The 21,767-nt window shown below is 32.9% G+C and overlaps 1 long non-coding RNA gene across 4 annotated transcripts in view; it reads left to right on the plus strand.

Annotated features, from left to right (window-relative positions):
• Positions 1–4,296: 4,296 nt before the first annotated feature.
• LOC148599154 (uncharacterized) overlaps positions 4,297–21,767 on the plus strand; it is a 47,966-nt gene continuing 30,495 nt past the window's right edge. Inside the window, exons 1-3 of one of the 4 annotated variants that reach the window (XR_015918159.1) lie at positions 4,297–4,569; positions 7,606–7,696; positions 12,719–12,753. This is a non-coding gene — a long non-coding RNA (uncharacterized LOC148599154). Of the gene's footprint in view, positions 4,570–7,605; positions 7,697–8,305; positions 8,380–10,080; positions 10,879–12,718; positions 13,354–21,767 lie in introns of those variants that run through there. The other 3 variants (XR_015918158.1, XR_015918160.1, XR_015918161.1) reach the window with 3 other exon arrangements.

The following is a 21,767-nucleotide window of genomic DNA, read 5'->3' on the forward strand; positions in this document are numbered from 1 at the left end:
GAAAACTAAGATAGTTTAAACGCAGTACGATTTTCTTTTGACCCTGCAACCCTTCTTTTTTTATTTAAACATTGGTGTGTCATATTATTAATAAGCGCTTCTTGCAACTTTCAGATTGAAATCGTGCATGTCACACCTATATTTTTGTTTAGTTCGACTCTAATTTTTTATTGAAGCTAAGCCACACAATTTCCGTTAAAAACATCTTTTTTGTGTTTATTGATATAAAAATATAAATATCCGAATAAAAAAGAGGAGGGTTTGCAGGATCAGATGAAATAAACAAAAAATGATTACACATAAAAACCGTTCAAAACTGTGTGCAAAAATACATTTTGGTTTATTAAAACGAAAACGAACATAATTTCTTTGTTGAGAAAGTATTTGTAAAAAATCTTCAAACCAGGATAATACTACCACTGTGTAATTTTGCAATAAATCGTGCTCAAAAGTCAAATATAATAAGTCTATTTTCTTTTCATGAAATACTATTTTTACTTCAAAAGGCTACATTTCTATTTCAATTAGCACAAAATCAAAGACCTATAAGACATGTATGAACTTACATGTATACATGTATTATAACGAGGTGTAAAATATACACAGGTACAGAGAAAGAGTTGCCCCTAAATACTAAAATAAAAAACTAATTATAAAACTTGGAAACGAAACAAGACATACAGCGACCAAATATTTCTGACTTGGGACACGCGCAAAAATGCGGCGGGATTAAAATGCATTTATGAACAAGACAAAGGATAAGACATTGCAAAGCATATCTTGTATATACTAAATATTTCCTAAATTTTTTCAAATTGTACTGTTCATCTAGATTTTACATTGAAACACGTCTGTGCTGAACGTCTTTTGGACTTTTCGGTTTACCAAGGCTCATATTATGTGTAAATTAACATGTGTACATATAAATTGATATGAATTAAGGGACTTTAAAAAATGTCTGGTTTGGACAGGTATTTTATTATTCAGGGTTCGATTTAGACCGGTTTTAGACACGGTTACATTGTATATATGCCAAATTTAGTGTAATTTTAACTGCATATAATGTATAACATGTAATAGAACCGCTTTGATTGTGGATTTGGGTCAGAACTAATATTTCACGACAAAGTGTCGATGACGTGCATGTTTTTTTCTCACTACTTTAATCATGCAAGTTGACCAGAACCAGATACATTTGTAGCTGTAGAGAAAATAAGTTCTAACAAAACTCATTAGCACTTTCATATCTCACAATCCGGTACCATTTACGGATCTCGACGAAGGAAAGAAACACTTGATATAAACAAAATGGCCTCACTGTTCCAGTGGGATTTCTATTAATATCTATTAACTTATCTGACACCAGATGATATAGCTATGCTAATTAGTACCTGCTTCACTATCCGAGAGACATCTACGCACTTGCTAACGAGAGATACAAGGAAACTAAAAAAGGCAGCTGCAATGAGCGTTTTGTGTCCCCTTATGGGAGTAAAGGACAAACGTTATGTCACTAGATCGACACTGATTGCGATGCGCCCATCTTATATGTATATTGTGTGTTCATATACTTCAAATACTTAATTGCTATATGACCTTATTTTCATTTTGATTTTAGAAAAAAAATTGAAACGTTATTGTTATTTTTCCTTCTTGCAGTGGGATATACATGTACATGTACAATCTTACTTTCGGATGTTCAACACCTGGTAGGCTGACTTGACGATCTTGTTGGCATAGAAAATTAAAGTTGTAATTTGATTATAAAAGAAACCCATTTTACACTACGACCATTCTTTAATCCATAGCATTTTGATAAGCAACGTTTAATCTACACTGGTTATGTTTTGTAACAAAGATTATGTGACTGGGCAAAGATACATTTACAATATTTATTTATGTCTGGAAAAGAAATCTGTCATCGTTATTCCGAATGTCCTCGTCAATGACAACACGACCTAGTATCATGATGACACAATTCGATGCCGGCATTACATCATGGTGACACAGTTCGGCTACGCCCTTAATGCATTGTTATAATTAGAAACATCGGAGATCTGTATCAAAAATGCAGTGTACGTTTACATGTTATTCTATTTTCTATGGTTTAAAATGACAATGCTACATTGATTATCGTTGTGTCATTCAATCATTGAGTTTCAGATCAGTACATGCTTAAGTAAGTATCAGGCGGGTGATAAGCAACTCCGTATATTCCTATACTATATGGAGAGATTTAGCAAATGGGCTTATACTTCTGCGTTTACTTGGAACTAATAGTACATGTTATTGTATAGATTTATTAGTTGTTGTTTTACGTTTAATAGCAGGTAGTTCATGTATATTTGCCAAACCGAACATACCTTGCTTCGTACCTGTCCGACAGCTGAGCCAGATCTGCATTGCCCTAGCTGACACAAGGTACAACCCGCATGTAGGTATGTCATCCCTGTTTGACACATTACTTTTACTCAGAGTCAACAAGTCGTCACTCTATCTCCTAAACCACGTGCTAGGCGGATAAGCAGTGATTAAAATTTCAAAGTCTTTGGTGCGACTCAGTCGACGATCCAACCAAGTTGAACGACCACTCGGATCCATGGGGGCACGCTTTATTTGTATTCCACGATCACTTACTAGGCAGTAACACGTCATTTTAATGCAATTTTCGCTTTAAACAAACATGTACGTGTAAAATACCGATGTTATTCACCAAACATTACGTACGGATGCAACTTGTGAAAGAGTAAACATGGGAACCTGCATGTAGATTCGAGCGAAAATAAAATGGATATCTTATCCAAGGATGAAGACTAGACAAAGAAAACAGGCACACACAACAAAGAAAATGAAATAACCAAAATAACGCGTACAAAGAAACTAAAGTAAACGAGCAACTCGCACTGAACTAAAAAAATGGGGGTATGACCAGATAATCAAAAAATGTCCAGGGTAGACGAAAGAGGAAAGGAAAAATGTGATACAGTGAACAAATCGGTAAGTTAGGTGTCAGGTAGTAGCCATAGCAACGGAACAAATGAAGGGACAAAACAGAGTCTGAAAATTACAAAAGTCACAACGTACAACACGAAAGAACTACACACAGACATAAAACCGGAAAAGTCGACCCCCGGATAAAAATTATTATTTGAGGCTGATATGACGTAAGAGGATGAAATTTTAAGCATTATTGGTACAGGTAGATAGTTGACAACCAGCATTCGTTATGTCTCAGAGGGTATTCATTTATCAAAATTTACAGTATTACAAAGTTCAAAATACCTACAACACTGAGGCTTCAATCATTGTACTGCAGATGGAAGATTCTCTCGTTGATGGATTTGGCCTCTATTTTCGATAGGTACTTCTTGTATAAACATTTTTTTTTACATCTTTCTTATATTTTGTTATAATGCTGCAGTTGAAATGTTACTTATTGAAGCACGTATTGAACATATTGAACATATTGAAATGTATTTCATTGGTTTGTACATGTATGTATTTACATGTAGTAGACTAGCGACGACTTTCCGGCGGTCTGAGTTGGCCAATAGTTGTTTCTACAATTTTTAAACATCGTGCTATCGTGTTTGTACGTTCAGCGAAATGTACATTTTATTTATTTAGAAACCCGTGAAGGTCCGCGTGTCAAAAGAATAGGCCTGCAGTAGCGCTAAGCTTGTCGTAAAAGGGGACTAGATAGTGCTCAGAACCCTGGCCAGGGGCTAGGGCGCTCTGCTCACAGAGCAACTGGGGTGTGCGCCCAGGTGGTGGAATGGGGTACCCCTGGCGTGTTACATGGTGGGGTTGTCAGGCTATAATACGGAAAACCTGACCGCAAACAATAGTGGTACACCGTGTTGGATAAGATGCCACGTTCCTCGCACGTTAAAAAAGTCCTTCTGTGGTATTCTCCCGGAGTAGAAACCATAGGGCTCCGCCACAGGAGGCTAAATTGCCCGACCCTACCCAACTCTCCCTATTTCCAGTAGCAATCAAAATTTCTCGACCCCATTATCCTTGTGTTCCATCCCATTTCTCATTTCATCGTCATTTCATGTTCATTTTATCATCCACGTCATGTTCATCGCCTGAATATAGCTGAAATATTGCTGCTCGGGCGTTAAACCCCAACAAACAAACAAACAAACAAAATTATTTATTTTGAAATCTATACTAAATATTTTGCCTCGCGTTGGTATTTATCACACGATGTATTGCATTGTGATATCAAGTTCAAAATTAGTTAATAATTTTTAACAAATAATTGATAAATGATGCATATTTTATGGTGATTTTTCATTGCCTTAATCTATTTGTTTCCATTTCGGATGTTTGTACACTTTTTCCATGTTGTTTCATGCGCTTGCAACATGATACTTGGTTAAAAATGAATGATTTTGTACTTATTTCATTAATGAGGCTTCGTGTCGTTATTTTACTTTTAAATTTATTTTGAAGAAGTGTCATCGTTCTGTTACCGGGGATTTCATAACTTTTGTTGTTGGGGACTTTCAGAGCTTATTTGAAGGTGTGTTTATACTTAATGAATACCTTTCAGTGATCTCTGTAAGTACATTGTTTTTACTATTTTTATAAAGGTCATACGTTTGTTGCGTTTCACCATATCTGTTCCCTTTTCACATGTTTAAGCGTCTGTATTTGCACGAATGTGTGCCCCAGGTGGTGGAATGGGGTACCCCTTGCCTGTTACAAGCTGGGGTTGTCAGGCTATAATACGGAAAACCTGACCGCAAACCATAGTGGTGCACCGTGTTGGGAAAGATGTCACGTTCCTCGCACGTTAAAGAACCCTACTGTGGTATTCTCCCGGAGTAGAAACCATAGGGCTCCGCCACAGGAGGCTAAATTGCCCGATCCTACCCACCTCTCCCTATTTTCAGTGGCAATCAAAATTTTTCGACCCCATTGTCCTTGTGTCCCATCCCTTTTTCATTTCATTATCATTTCATGTTCATTTTATCATCAATTTCATGTTCATCGACTGGATATAGCTGAAATATTGCTGCTCGGACGTTAAACCCCAACAAACAAACAAACAAACAAACGAAATGATTTGCGCAACAGAGAACTTCCCGTTAGACTAAACTTAGACCTTCAACTGTGTTAATGTCATAAGTCGTCGGATATAGAAATAACTGTCCATAAAGTAGGATTTCACTCAGATACCTGCGTTTCTGGTCCTCAATAAAAAAACATCCTGAAATTTATATTTTAGCCGTTTAATAGTCGTTAGAAGGTCGTATATATTACTATGATTTTTCTACTACCAATAATATCAAATAAATTATAAGTTGTGATCAATTGTTTGTTGACCTAAAACACAAAACAAAAAACAACATCAAAACAATGATAAAACAAATACTAGTAATAAAATACATTTCTAGGAAAAAAATAATTTCAGAGAAAACCTCTCCATCATCGCTCCAATAGGATGAAAGTGTAATACAGAAACGGGAAATAGATTATAAGATTGTAGATTAAGCCCTGTAGAGAAGCCATCAGCAAAACAATCAGTAAACAGTCTTATTAGGACATTTTTATTTCCTTCACACCAGCAAATGAATCTGCCAATTACATATTCAACGACAAAACTTCGAGTTCGTAGAAAGTTCAAAGTTCAATCCGAAGTCGGTTTGCATTCAAAGCAAGTCACAATATGGTTTAATAATTAAAGTGGCCATTTGATAAATGATCTTTATATTACATCTTTATGTTTCAGCATTAATATACTTTTATTCAATTTAAATAGAATATCAACTCGAAATTTACAAGAAATAATAGACAAAAAATAAAATAGACAATATTTAATATAGTTTATAGAACTATGTGGAATATTGACTGTCCTTGCATTTACAAGAATCTTTGAATCTTAAATGTGAATACTGTAAAATTATAAATTTTCTCAATTTTTGCGGAAAGCATAAAAGGGAAAAATAGTACCCGCAGAAATTATGTTTTAACTCTAAATAATGCTGTAAATTTTTAAACTGCGAAAATTGATACCCGCAAATATTTCCACTTTACAGAATCCACGAAAGTCAACAACCGTGGAAATAAAAACGTTCACATTTAAATTTTTGTAAAAATGAAAAGAAAATTGAATTGTACAATATGATTTTTTTTATTGTTCTCTGTTTATGCGTCACAAAAATGTTGTATATTAATGTTGCCTTTCTTACTGGAAAGCGATAAAAAAACCTTCTTGTGTCAATAGATATCAACAATTACTGAAGCGTCAGCTGTTGGATGAAGATTCAAATGTGTCAACAATCAAAAATATTTGGGGATCTAAATACACACTTTAGCGACCGGAATGAAATACGTTACAAAAGCATTTAAAAGCTGAAAATAAGGGAACCAAGATGTCACACACACACACACAAAAAAAAAAAAAAAAAAAAAATCACCAGCAAAATGACCTCCATTAGAACTGAATAGATACTATCATAATTACATGTATATCAATTAAACAATGAGTTGTATGAATATCGTGTGAATCAAGCGTAGTATGATTAATATATGTTTTAATTTATATATGATAATCATATGATTATCACGTGAATTGTCATATAATCGTCAAAGAATTGAGCAATATATATATTTATCATATGTGGCAAAATTAGGTTTTGTAAATATCCACATTATGTCTCCATGTAAAAGGAAGATTAAATAACCAATTTTGAAAAGCAGTTAAATATACGGATCTATTTCAAACATCAGAAATTTTTTAATAAAAACTCAAAGAAACCCCACTAATTTTATACATTTGTATACTAGAAAAGAACACAAATGGCCATTTATGTTTTTGATATCTATATGTTGAACTGTTTTTGAGCGAATCAATTACACATACCTTTTTGTGGTTTGTTTTACTGGATTAAAAACAAAAACAAAGTAAGAAACGAGGTATAGGTAATGAAAAACACATACATACAAACAAATAGAAATCAACATTGAAATAAGACAACAAATACAAAATAGTGAACGAGGTAGTTTGAAACATACATGTATGCATGTATGTTATAACAGAAAACACACAAATACAAATACAAACCTGCAATAATAAATTGAAAGAGTAATCAAGGAATCAAGATTCCAGCGGAAAGCAAAAGAATGTAGTCCAGGGACAAAGACTAGACATGAAAAACAGACAAACACAACAAAGAACATAAAGTAACTAAAATAATACATACAAAGTAACAAAAGTAAATGGGCAACTCGGACCACTAAAAAACTGGGAACATGGACCAGATGCACCGGTAGGATAAGCGTCCTCTGTTTTTCTAGAAGCACCGCGGAGTTGCTAATAAAAAGTCGAGTCCGGGGTAGACGAAAGAGGAAAGAAAATAGAGAATAACTTCGGCAAACAAAGCATGCATATCATGAAATACACACACAGATACACCACTAAAACTCAAACAAAAATCAAATGACAAAAGCCCATTTAACAAAACTATACATACAGTTGTACACAAAAATAACTTTTACGCAAATCTTAATTCAAACGAAATTTGCTTCCACGTCATTTTAATAAGATAATGATGTCAAGCCATATATAATTATGCTTTTATTTCTTTCCAGTAGGACAAATGCAAATCTGAATAAGGATACACAGCATATGATGCAAAAATATGAAGACAGACAAAATCAAGGCCGGGTCAGCGTTTAGTAGGTATGAGATGGAGTTCAATCATTGTTTTTGTATTATTGTTATCCATACCTGAAGTAATCAAGTAAATCTAGTGAATTATATCTTTCTGAGAACCTTTGTTATTATTACTGATAATATTTCGATGATTAAAGAAATGATAAAGTGATGTTGTATTACTCAAGGGAGTAATATAATTCTACTCTCCTATCTAGGTTTTTATGGTATGATTCCGGTAAGAAGTATTGGAAAAGAGTGAATATCTCCTTTCATTATGTTAATGTAGCCATTTTTATACCTTGGCATGTTCAACAATATCGACAAAAACTACCGAAGCATCAACATACACGGACAAATCAAAATTATCGATCATGATCCAAGGACAAAACACTAAACCAGAGAGGTTCTATATAAACAATGTAGACAACGTATTAAATACAGCACAAAAAAGCTAAAATACTTGCAATATTTACTTCCATAAAATACAAGTCCGGAAGTGACATCAGGGGCCCGGAATGGTACTCATTTCACTGGATTTAGGATTGCTCATTCTGGTGGTTTCAAAAATATTTGATTATAGAGTTTGATATATGGTGATTTTGTGTAACCTTAATCTAAATCTGTCTATTTTAGATATGCTTCCACTACTCCAAAGTTAGTTACTACGTTTACAACATGATACGTAGTGGAAATAAATGATTTTCGCCTTTGTGTGAATAGTCTTTGACATGTGTTGGGAAGGTTCATTATTATTACCTGATTTTACTCACTTGTAATATGGCGGTCGCTGCTGGCAGAGCAGGACATGCTAACCGTTCCGGAACACCTCATGGCACACCCGTGCTTTTGTGGGAGTTCAAATTGCTAGTTCTCTAGATTTTTCGTGTGAAGTTTTGTTTCCCTTATCATTTTTTCCCCGTGTAATCTTTTTAATTCGGTTCGCTACACTGCTTTTATAGATCATTTGTTTCTTGTTCAGGTTCAGGCCATAATTTTGGATTTTTATGTATCTGAACCATTGCTGACGTTTCGGTATTGCTTTGCCGATATCTACTTTTATAACCATAAGCTGGTAATTTGGTTATGTTCTTTATTGTGCGTGTCTGTTGTCTTTGTCTTGTCGTCGTTATATTGGTGCTCTTGATTTTCTCTGAAAAAATTAAAGCCAATTTTTAACTTCCTTAAACCTGACTTTCTTTTTGAGTGAAATCTGATAAATATCTGGCGGAAAAAAACAACAAAAAGATGAGTTAAAGATATACAACAAAGTTGATAAATGTGATTGGTACCTTGAGACTGGTACATTAATGTGATTGGTACCTTGAGACTGGTACATTAATGGTCAAGTCAATTCTTGTGTATAATTAATGACGATCTAAGTGATAGTAAACATACATCAATCGAATTAACGAGACTAGAATGTAACCTGACACACGTGAACCATGGACCAGCTGACAAGTCATAAATCATTTTCAAAGATCATTGATAGCAGTTTGAATTCAATTCAAACCCCGCTATGTAGCGAATTATGCCATTTTTCCAATTAACATGTCATAAAATTACGTCGTTGAAGTGTAACATACACCGTACTTCACATAGATATTGATAACAACATCGATCTATTGAGTAGAATGCAAAAGGTTTCATGGAAACAAAAGACACAAGTTTTACGATAATGAACTTAAAACCCGATGTAATTTGAGAGTTTATGGTAATGCTCAACACTCTTGAGAGCAATTTACATTTTCAGGTCTTCTGTTTTAAAACATAAACAGACGAAGCCAAGGTCATAAGTAAAACGTCATGGCCAATTTCAAGATGAATTGTTGACAGTATGTTTGCAAAATGCGGTACATTTCCAATACAAGAGTACCGACTATATAAAAATGCAAATTTCGATCTTCTGCACACATGTTTCAAGCGTAATCTCTCGTGTTATTTATTGATGTGCTTTAAAATGTCAAGAAGACATCATCACATGATGCATGTAACACTTGGGGCTTATCACACGGTCATTATCACATGATGCATGTAATACCTGGGGCTTATCACACGATTAATAGATTAATACCCATGCATATTCATTAATAAAAATAACATAATAGCCGTTTATGTAAAGGGCATTATGGATGAATTGACTGCCACAGAGGAGTGAGATCGCCCTTATCGTTGATAATGCTCTCTTTTGCGGCCCGAGTCACCATCAATGTTTCTGGCAATATCATTCTCCCTTGGGCAGTCAATATATCATGATCATACAGACCTCTTCATACGCGACACTATTGTATAATAAGCTTGTAAGTTATTTTAAAAGACAGTAAAAACATCAGTTAAATTATCAGGCGCGTAGCTGCCGTTAGGCAAAAAAGCTTTTGCCTGCACTTAATTTTGCCATTTTTTTCTTTTAGATAAAAGACATCCTGGAGAGAGGCATAAATGATGCTCTAAAACGCTATCTCCGCGGAGCTTCGGGGGGGGGGGCTTTGCCCCCTAGACCCCCTGCCGTAATTTTTGCCAACACTTCAATTTGGCCTTAGCTACGCGCCTGATTATAATACTATATTATAGTGAAAGTGTATAGGCGTTCTACAGGGAAAGCAATCTACGATTATATGCTCATGTTCACCCATTTTTGGACTCCTCTGGTTTTATCCATTTCGTAGCATTCATATCATTGCCCAGTGACCTCCACTTTTCTTTTCATAATTTCATTATTTCAAGATTAAAAAAAAATATTTGAATTTCTTGTTATTCTTTTACAGAGCAGCGAACATTCTTATGATTGTAATAGGTTTTATTTTATGTGACTGCAAAAATGTGCAGTTTTATAATAGTAAATTGATTTCGCATTTGGTTTTCGTACAATACCTCAAATGGTAGATCCTGGAAAAAAGCAGAATTGCAATCCATAAGAGAAAGGCTGGTTGTGATTTGAGCTTGAACATTAATATTTAGCAGATAATGAATACAGTTTGTATGCATGAATGACTAAGATATGGCAAGAAGCGCATGCAGTTGAGCGTCGTTTAAAGCATTTTCTTGTATCCATGTATTTAAAAATAACTCAAGTATAAGCATATGTAATTCACTGATGTTATTTCTGTAGTCTAAAAACTATTACAAACATTTATAACGAACATTGAAGAAAGAACAGATCAATCAAGGTAACTCATACATAGAAACAAAAAAAAAACAAAAAACAAAAATAGTAACCCGGTATCTAATGAAAACTGGGAGCGTTGACCAGGTGCACCGGTATAATTAGCGACTTACACTATTTTAAAAACACAATCAAGGAATAAGTGAACAATATTTAAAGGAAGAGTAATCGAGTTCGGGATAGACGAAAGAGGAAAGGAAAACTATGACTAAAACGAAAGTTCCTAGAACAGCGTATCATCAGTTTTCTCTAGCACACTTACAATTTTATATTTACAATTTTTCATCTTGAACTTGACGCATATTTCACAATGATCAAGGTCAATTTTGAAAGACACCTTGTCTCTGTGGTAGAGGTCGACACTTATTAGTATTTTCCTAAATACGTTTTGCCCCTGACGAAGCCAAGGCCGAAAAAATAGGCTCATTTTCTTTATTTGTTTACGTTTTATTTGTATGTAGTTCCTTTTTACATTTTATATGTGGCTATTGTTCATTCATTCATTATTCTTATTTACGTTTAATTTGAGTCACTTTATTTTTATTCTTTAAACACCGTTCGAGGAGATTATCCTTAAAAGTCATACCAGTTCTCATAGTGCATATACTCCAAAATGATCCACAAGTTCATTGTAACAACCATAAAACTTCTGTATTGAGGACTTCAATCTTGTAGCAACATACAAATGTTACCCTGTCCCAGAATCCTTACCACTATATGTAATATGTCTAGCACGGTAAAATTAACAATTAAAACATAAAAATTAACGCTGTCTTTAATCAGCGATACTATATTGAGAATACAGTGGATTAAAGTACATGGAAAAAACTATTGTATACGTGTTTTCAATTAACCATCTTTCAAAAATTTGCGTACATTTTATATTTTCTCTTTTAGAAATAACATAAAACGTTTGTTTAAATTCAGATGTGTTTTGTAAGCAAAGGATGCTGACGTTCTTAGTTAAAATGTACATACAATGAAAACTGTAAACTCTGCTTGTTTTCTGCTTGATAAGCTGGATGTTCATTATATTTGATTTTAATGAGAATGAATTTTCTGTGATTCTTGTTTTTCCTTCCACATCCTTTGAAATTATATTCCTTTGATAAAGATACTTTGATGTTATCATGGATATCTTTTATTTCGCTTTAAGTTTAATTTTGAAAGTATGACTTCGAAAAAAACTTCCGTTAAGTCATCTAAAAATCATTTACCGAAGTATACTGCCTGAAAGTCCTATTGATTACCTCAATCTTTAGTCAACACTTCATCGGTCGTCAACCTATTTTGGTGTCTGATATTTCGCCGACTCAGCGGTATAGGTACATTGGATATTACCATATTTGAGCAGTCGATAGCGTATTTTACATATATTTGTTGATGTTATTGTTAGCCTTAAAGTTTTTTTTTATTTTTATTTATGTTTTTATGTATTTATTTCTAATAGTGTCTTAACCAGTATTATTGTATTTTTCGTATTTAACAACATGTTTGTTTGTTGTTCAAGGTCATGAGACTGTTATTTGTTGTTCAAGGTCATGAGACATCAAATAAGTCGTTTAATTTCATTAACTAATGTTTTTAAAGTTAATAATTTCATAAAGTCAATGATTTATCTCTGTTTTATATTTCCCATCAGTTATTGTATTTCTTCGACACTCGTAATCGATTTGAACTAGTGTGTTTATATCAGAGCACTTAACCAGAGCACTTAGATACACCACTCCAAAGGCAATATATGTGAAATGACTCATTCTCTAATGTATTGAAGACTGGAATTGATGCTGTCCTCATTTAAAAAAAAAAATGATGAATTATATAAAACTTAGTGAAGTAAAATATCATATATCCGTTGCAAAAACACGATCAATCTTTTTATACAGGTTATTCAAAAGAAAAGACAGGGGAGTCATCAACGGTAAGCTGATTTGAAGTGGCAAGAACAATAGCTTGGTATTCTAATTTTCCGATCAAAATACTTATTCTTTTATAATTGTAAAAATGATATTACACATGGAGTTATTCCGTTGTTTTCTGATGTTAAATGCATGGTTTATACCTCTTGACATATTGTGTGTTGGAGCAAAACTATTGTAGCTTGACGCTTAAGGAGTAATCAAGGGAACCAAGATTTTATCGGAAGTCGAAAGAGTGTAATCTAAGAATAATGACCAGAAGAACATAAAGTAACTAAAATAACGCATACAAAATAACCAAAGTAAATGAGCAACTCTGACTCCACTAAAGAAAAATATGGGCATGGGCATGATGTACCGGTAGGGTAAGCGTCTTCTGATTTTCCAGAAACACCCGCCGATTTGCTCATAAAAAGTCAAGTCCGGTATAGACGAAAGAAGACAGGAAAACTATGACACGTTTAAGTAATTAACATAATTGCAGTGTAACCTTATACTACTCCTTCTTTGCGGAATTAGTATTACTAGTGCTGTAGTTTTTCATGTGATGTTTTCCCCATTACCTTTAGCGTTTAAATTTAATTTCATTCTACCTTGTGTATATAGACCATTCTACCTTGTGTATATATACCATTCTACCTTGTGTATATAGACCATTCTACCTTGTGTATATAGACCATTCTACCTTGTGTATATAGACCATTTTTGTTGGTTGTATTAATGTTTAAATGTCCTGTATTACTCCATTATTGACACTTCGTTGTTGTCCATACTAGTATGAAACCATTACTCCATTATTGACACTTCGTTGTTGTCCATACTAGTATGAAACCATTGAAGGATTTAATTACAAAACCTAAAGGGTTCGTCATATTAAAATAAATACAATATTTATAAATTAAGTTATCCATTTATCAGTTTCTCTATGTTTATTGAGTGGACAGCTATTAAAACTGGTTAGTTTCATTTCTACTCTTTTTAACTCCAATCAGTAATACGCATATACTTGATCAAAAATTGAACCTTTACTGGTTAGGCAAATAAACAGATTATACTTAACCCCATCAAAACTTTGCATATATTCGATAAAAAATATATATATATATATATCTGAAACGGAGGAAAGACATGTAAACGAGCACACAAAAGAAAACAGAAGAAATGTGATAACATCAATTAAGGGAAAGCAAACAGTACAACTGTTAGGCATCTACAAATCGTTTTCCTTTTAAGGTATAAGATTACACCTTTAAGAATAATTCAATGTTTTGTTCTGTTGTTAGAGAGTTATCAAGGGAACCAAGGTTATAGCGGTAATCAAAATAATGCAATCCAGGGACAAAGACTAGACATAGAAAACAGACATGCACAACAAAGAACATAAAGTAACTGAAACCATACATACAAAGTAACAAAAGTAAATGAGCAACTCGGACTCCACTAAAAACTGGGAGCATGGACCAGGTGCACCAGTAGGGTAAGCGTCCTCTGCTTTTCTAGAAACACCCGCCGAGTTGCTCACAAAAAGTCAAGTCCGGGGTAGACAAACGAGGAAAGGAAGACTACGAACCGTTGAATAAATCAGTTTTCATGGTGCAGATGGATACACCATAACGATCCACGAGTTCATAATGACGACCATAAAACTTCTGTAGTGATGACTTCAATCTTGTAGCAACATAACCCTATTTGAGTTCTAGCGCGATACAAAACTTCTGCGTAGTTTCGGCAAGCTTTGGCATAACGTATGAGTTGTGATATGAACACTCCATACGCAGGTGCTGAAGGGATGTTGCCACAGATGAAAGGAAAGTTGACAATTCTGAATGAAAAGTCATCACGTTTGTCGAAAAGTTTGGTCAATAGTTTTCCGTTTCCATCGATTTGTTATAAATGTGTAATAAATATATAAATGTATAATTAGATCACCGGATCTAATTATAAATGTATAATTAGATCACCGGATCTAATTATAAATGTATAATTAGATCACCGGATCCTTAAAGAAGAACATTAATATCATGTAAAACGAACGTATAAGAGCATGATAGTTCAATGTGCTAGTATTTTTTTTTTGAAGATTGAATAAAATAAGCTGCGGTTTGTTTCCGAACCCTTATAATGTATTACTGTTTTGATAAGTCTAGTTGAAACACAATATGTTTAAACTTAAAGAGACAACAAACATGCATGCGTGCGTTTGCTCAATTTGATAATTAACTATACGGGATGCGTGTTATATCTGTGTTTATACTTTAGTGTTTTCTCGTTTACTCTGGGTGTCATTGCCAATATATTCTCGAACTTTTTTGGCCCATGAATCGATCCTCCTTGATATCCCCCATTTTGTTATTTTTTTATGTATCATTCGGAATTATTTCCGAGTACAAATATTGTGTGGTTTGGACAAACAACGAATTTGAATACAATTTAGCAGGTGAAAGGAAAATTCAGTTGAAAACTGAAAACTTTAAGAATATCCATGAATTCCAAAATTCTTGAACTAGCGAAATTTGGACAAACCACAAAAAGGACACACATGAATAAAAGAATCTTAAATGCAAGGGAATTTTAGTGACAAATATTGTCTGTGGGGTATCTAATATCACATATTTTCTGATATGCATCAAATATTATAGAGTTAAAATATTTAGGAGACCACTGTTTTTATCATTTCCCAGAAGGAGTTATGTGACAAGAGTTACAAGGACATTCATAATAGTATTTACTTGTTGACACATTATCTACCTCAAGAAAACATTGGGAACATTCCTTTTGGGATTATATTTAATCTAGTATCGTGAATATTCCAGATTATATTTAAGGCAGAAAAGATATGGAGTTTTCACCCATGGGTCATATCAATAATTACATAAAATGTTTTTACTTAAGCAATTTTATAAAACTTTTAACAACAAAGATATAGCCATATCTGACACGTTACTAGGCAATAATGTTAGAGTTGTTTTCTTCTCCTCGTCAGACACATGGAGTTTGTTTACATTGATGAATGAATGTGTCTATCTAATTGAATTTAGCCATTTTCTTTAGTTAAAACACATTCATCCTGCTACCAATAAAGATATTAAATTAAAGATACTAGATGATGTATAGATAAGCACAATGGTTAATATTTTGAAATAGAAAACAAAATATGAACAAGATTTCCATCGTAATTAATAAACATTTGTATGTATGTTTTAAATTGAACTACAAATACAAGATGTTGGTCTACATGTGTATGATTCAACGCCAGCATTTATTATTGTTACGGGCATTTAGAGCGGTAATTATTGAAAAATGAACTTATCATTTATACAGTGTTCTCCCCTTGGCCTTTCTGGTTTGGTTGTGTTATACTGCGTTGTACGGTTTAAGCTTGTATTTTAGTGTTTATATTGTTATCAGATGTTCCCATGACAACACGATGGTAGATTAGGTGATAAATATTTAATGACATGTCTTTATCATATTATGATACATTTAATGTAGCCTTTCAAATTTAATTTCTTAGAAAAAGTAATAATTTCGTCAGTTTGATTTTAAATCCCTTTTCAAGGACAAATATTTCAGAAAAAACCCAACAAGTTGATTAACAGAAGGTAGAAGTGTAACACACCTGACATTTCATCCCACGATACGGGAACCCATAGTGAAGTTGCTTGCCAAAAATCAAAATTTTCAGCCTAATTAAAGCCACCAAAATATCCACAAAAAGCCCTTAAGCTTGAGTCATTGAACGAATGCCTTGCTACAATCACGGCTTTGCCAAACTAAAGGATATGTCATGTTTTAGAGCATGTCTACGATATCAACATTTAAACATACATTAATAACTCAATTCAAACCGATAAGGATATGATTATCGTAGTATAAGCAGGTGCATTTATCTGTATTGTATAATGAAACTGTCATTAAACTAAAACTACAAATGCCACATTCAAATCATCAAGAGGTTTATGCATGATGAGTTCACATATTTATAAGAAAAAAACCTTTTTTTTATTCTTTAAGTGGTTCGATTAAACTCTCATCTCAATTTTGCAGTCTCAATAACGATTTCCTTAAAAAAAATAATAATAAAAGCGAGCATTGTCAAATTATACACGATTTTTGTAATTTGCATGAACGAAATTTAATAATCAGCTTAGCTTCTTGTTCTTTAATTACTTTGAATTATCTTTGATCTCTTAGATTTACAGATTGAGATATGATATCAGAATCAGTTGACAGAATGAAACAAATGAAAAAAAGTCACAAAACATGTATTTTCAAATACCGAAGATCTAATATTTAATATGCACTAACAAAGTTTAAGTCAAACCATAAATTGATCTGCTTTGTTATGTCACAATTATATAGGTTTTTTTCATGAATATTGCCCCGAGCAGATATCATATTGCACGAACGTGATTATCTGACATAAAAATACTGGACAATATCGCCTATATATTGAGGTTACTGATGTATAAATATAAAGATCGTATGTTTTTTTTAATGTGAAAAAGAAACGACATACATCTATCACATGTTTTCAATTTTCATCGAATTTGAAATTTTACCATTCTTTTATGCCTTTATCCAGATCTTACATTTGAGCAGTTGCTAAGTAATATTTGTTACATTTGTGTGTCTCCTTTTAAAAAAGATAAAGTTGTTTTACGTTCATGCCTTTTCCCTATACATGTATGACATGTCGTATATTTTGATTTCGTAATATGATATATGATTCAAAGTTATTTGTCGCCAAGTATATACATTGACTTTATATTGCTTTACATTTGTAATGGAAGCATGTAAAACAGACATCAGAACTTTATTTGTATAATAGACATTTAATAAATAATTGAAAACAGCATGAAAATAAGCAAAATGAATCAGTCGTTATAATTAGAAAAGAAACTCATTGCTTGCTGAAATATATATCTTTTGTAGAAATGCGGAATATTTTTCGTCAAATGTAATTTACCTGAAAGGTGCAATGATCTTTCGGTGAGTGGCATTGTAGGCAAGATAATTAAATAAGTTGTTTTTTATATTGATCAATGTCGATCAGTATGTTATTAGAAACATTCGATTGAAACATTTCATGTCTGGTATATATATTTTCATCTTTTGTCAAAAGATGATAATTTGGAACAAGTTGTGCTTGTTTCGCCTATAACTTAAATATAATTTTCTATAATACTAATTTAATTACTAAGTTAGTCTGACATAGAAAAAGTATTCTTTACTGAAATGAAAGAAAAACATACTTTGATTGACAATTACATTTTGATCCTGAAAATAAGTATGCCATGGAAGTTTAGTTATCATATGTAGAACGATGATAGCAAGACAATATCGTTCGTTAGCATCAATACGACGGTCATTAATCTTATAAAATCTACGTGTTTTTCCTTCAGATCACATTACCGTGCTCCGAATGCTTTTCGTTACTTTACGTGATTAGTATTCCCGACGATGTTTTGAATATGAAAGATATCGACATAGAAGACCGGAGAAAAAATATAATACGTGGATAGTTGTCGAGTGGTTAGACATAATTTTGAATTAGTGAGATAAAAGTTGTATGATATTATTTTTCCAGTTTTATTATATTTACTCATTTAATTTTTGTTAATTTGTACGTGTTGGTTTGGTTATATTATGTTCTTTGTTGTGTGTTCTGTTTTCCACGTCTGGCCTTTGTCCCTGAATTAGATCTATTTGACTTTGAAATTTTCAAACAATGCAACTCAAATCTCATCAATTCTAACTTCTCCATTACTTTACATTTTAAAAAAGTAATTTTCAAAGTTTCACTATTTCACTGTAAATTCCAAAAACAAATGGCATCTTAAAGTTGCATACCATTGCGAAGCTTGAAAAAAAAACGGCTTTTGAAATCATTGTGCTAATGGTATGATGATTTTAAAAATTCTTCACAAAATTTACTTGAATAGATAATATTAAAAATCCACATGTTTACCTTTTCTGTTAACTGACAGCATGGAGGCAAATTACTCGCACATGTAAAATATATTCATACACATTTTTTAGTTAATTACGAATTTGATTTTAAAGTACATATTCTCAGCTTAATTTTGACTACTTTTGATCAGAATACACCAAGTCAGGACTTTTGCGTTGGTTTCAAACTTTTCGGTTTTTGCCCTGATATTGCAACTTTGTTTACGGTCTCACCCTTTGACTATCCTTATGGCCACTGTCAATAATTTATCAGCTCTGAAACTTTGTAATTACCCTTCATGTTGCATTTGGAACTAATATTTCAGGATGATATTTTTGTCTATGATCTTTATATTTCAAAAGTGCTCTCTTCAAAGAATTTTCGCAAAATGGTTTTTACACGAATAAGACAAAAATTAAAAAGTAGATTACCAGAGTAGAATTTTATTAAACCTTGAATTTAATCCTTCAAATGTGATTTGTGATACTAAATGCAAACAAAGTAAAGGTTTAATTCAAGAATGTTTCGATCAATCAATAACACAGCTTACAAGAAAAAAAATGAAACATGACTAAACAACGAAGAAGGGTTTAATTTAAAAATATAAACAAAAGGATAATAAATCAAATGCACAGGAATCTCAAGACCTTAACAACACATTAAAAAAGAAAACACATAAACAACATAAGCAAAGACATACATCGATTTACATGTAAAACTGGGTATAAAACAGACAATACAGCGCACAAAAACTAAAACAGATACAACGTCAAATTTCAATTGCTTCGGAATGAAGGAAATATTCTGCTCTGTCAGCGGCATGCATTACATTGCAGGTGAGTGAATTCAAGTCAGTATTATGTTTGTTGGTGGCGAATACGGTGTAACATCTAAATAAGTATTTCATGCCTCATCTGTGAGATAAAATATGAAAGAACTCGTTGATGCCTGATACGGCTTTCGATTATTTGGTTGTTTTGAGTTTCAACTTATTTTTGGGTATATGTATATGGTTCTAACACTGCTGAAGAGTAATCAAGGAAACCAGATTCTAGCCGTAATCAAAATAATGTAATCCAGGGACAAAGACCAGACATGGAAAACAGATATACACATAAGAACATAAAGTAACACAAATAATACATACAAAAGCAAATGAGCAACTCTGAATCCACTAAAAACTGGGAGCATGGACTAGGTGCACCGGTAGGGTAAGCGTCCTCTGCTTTTCTAGAAATACCCGACGAGTTGCACATCAAAAGTCAAGTCCGGGGTAGTCGAATTAGGAAAGGAAAACTATGACACGTTGCACAAATCAGTTTTCATGAAGGGATATATTACGCCTTTAGTTACAACATATTCAATAATGAAGTAAAATTTGTATATTTTTGTTTGGTATTATTCGTTCAATAAAAATCTATGTATCAATTAGAAACTATAGCAAAGTAGACTGGATGTTTTGTTAATCAGAACTGATATGTTAAAACAAACAATATAGCATCAAGAAATGAGATAGAAAGTTAAGAAAAAAATATTCTAGCCGATTGTATTGTTTAGGTCCAATATTATTTGATTTAATGTAAATAAATAAAAGGTATGCAACTATGTCTTTTTTAGAATACAATAGAAGAAGTGTTTTTGATCATCCTCTATTATAAAAGAAGACTTTCCTTTATGGTATTGATGTTTGTCGTTGTTCTGAAAATTAACTATGAAGATATTGCTCTAACCTTGGCCCAATTCTATGATACCCTGGATTGGAGACGTCCAATCACCAGATTGATTTTTCTGTTTAATGAATTGATAATAATTATTTAGATTACAGATGGCGTCACGTAGATCATTAAATTGCCCTCGTGTTTACTACTTTCATGTATTTGTTTTTAATTATGATATTGTGCTCATGATTCGTTTCTTTGTGTTCATTAAGTTATACTATTAGTGTAAGGAGATTAGTTCTTCGGTTAACTTCTACTATTTCCGACTATTCATTGTTAATGAAACTTCCCTCGGTCCAAACGTCAATGTTTCTTATTCTCTTTTAACGTACATTTAAGTTATATTATAAACGGAATTGTATAAAAAAAGGCATAATCGTCATAAATAAAGAGTGTGTCCTGAGCGGTTTAATAACTTAACAATTATGCACTAATAAAGTGTTTTCCAGTTGTCCTTTGAAACAGTTTCATGCTATTTTGATTATTAAGAAATAAATATATTTGTAGAATACAAGCATCTAAACAGTATCGATAAGACTACTTTTGCTTACTATTACCTTTGTCTGAGGAAGACTTAACTGAACTAACTAACTTATCTAACTAAGCTGACAAATAGTAATACCGAACTGAAGACGGTAATCTTATGAAATTTCTTCTTAGTGTCAATTCTTAATGTTTTACGACTTGACATAAAACTCTTACATTCATGAACTATATTGGCCTGACCAGTAGAAATACAGACTAATTAGTTAAGAAAAAAATTAGATGGGTGATAGGGAAATGCAAACCAGTACAAGTACAGACTAATTAGATACGATAAAACATGCTCAGTGATGGGGGTACTTGTCATAGCCTATCTGGAATCTGTTATGGTCCCTTTCCAATCTACTTGAACACAGATAATGATTAAATCATAAATAATATATTTTAGTCGCTTACAAAGCTACCATAAATGCATTTGTGTCTGTAATAATTATTCACCCTGTGACAGTTTTGTTTGTTATAATTAATCGCTTTGTCTGTGTCATTTGATCATTCATATTATCAGAATGAAAGGCTTTCCATAATAGATAATAGACCAATGACGGAACGGGTAGCATATTGACGAATAGGACCTACAAGAAAATGCATTATTTGCACTGTTCGAGGCATCTACATGAACTTTTGAGTATATATATTTGATTCATGATAACTAAGGAAGGATTTGAAGTGTTCTTTTATAGGTAAAAAGCGACAAAAAAGTGACAATTCGAAAACAGGGTACACCCCACCCGAGAAAACCAGTAACAAAATGGCGACCACTAATCAAAACAACACCTCTCATGTACTTTTGCAAGCTAATGAA

Source organism: Perna viridis, chromosome 13 (genome assembly GCF_037379345.1).
Source record: "Perna viridis isolate PV_CMFRI_1.1 ecotype Kerala chromosome 13, ASM3737934v1, whole genome shotgun sequence".
NCBI lineage: Eukaryota > Metazoa > Mollusca > Bivalvia > Mytilida > Mytilidae > Perna > Perna viridis.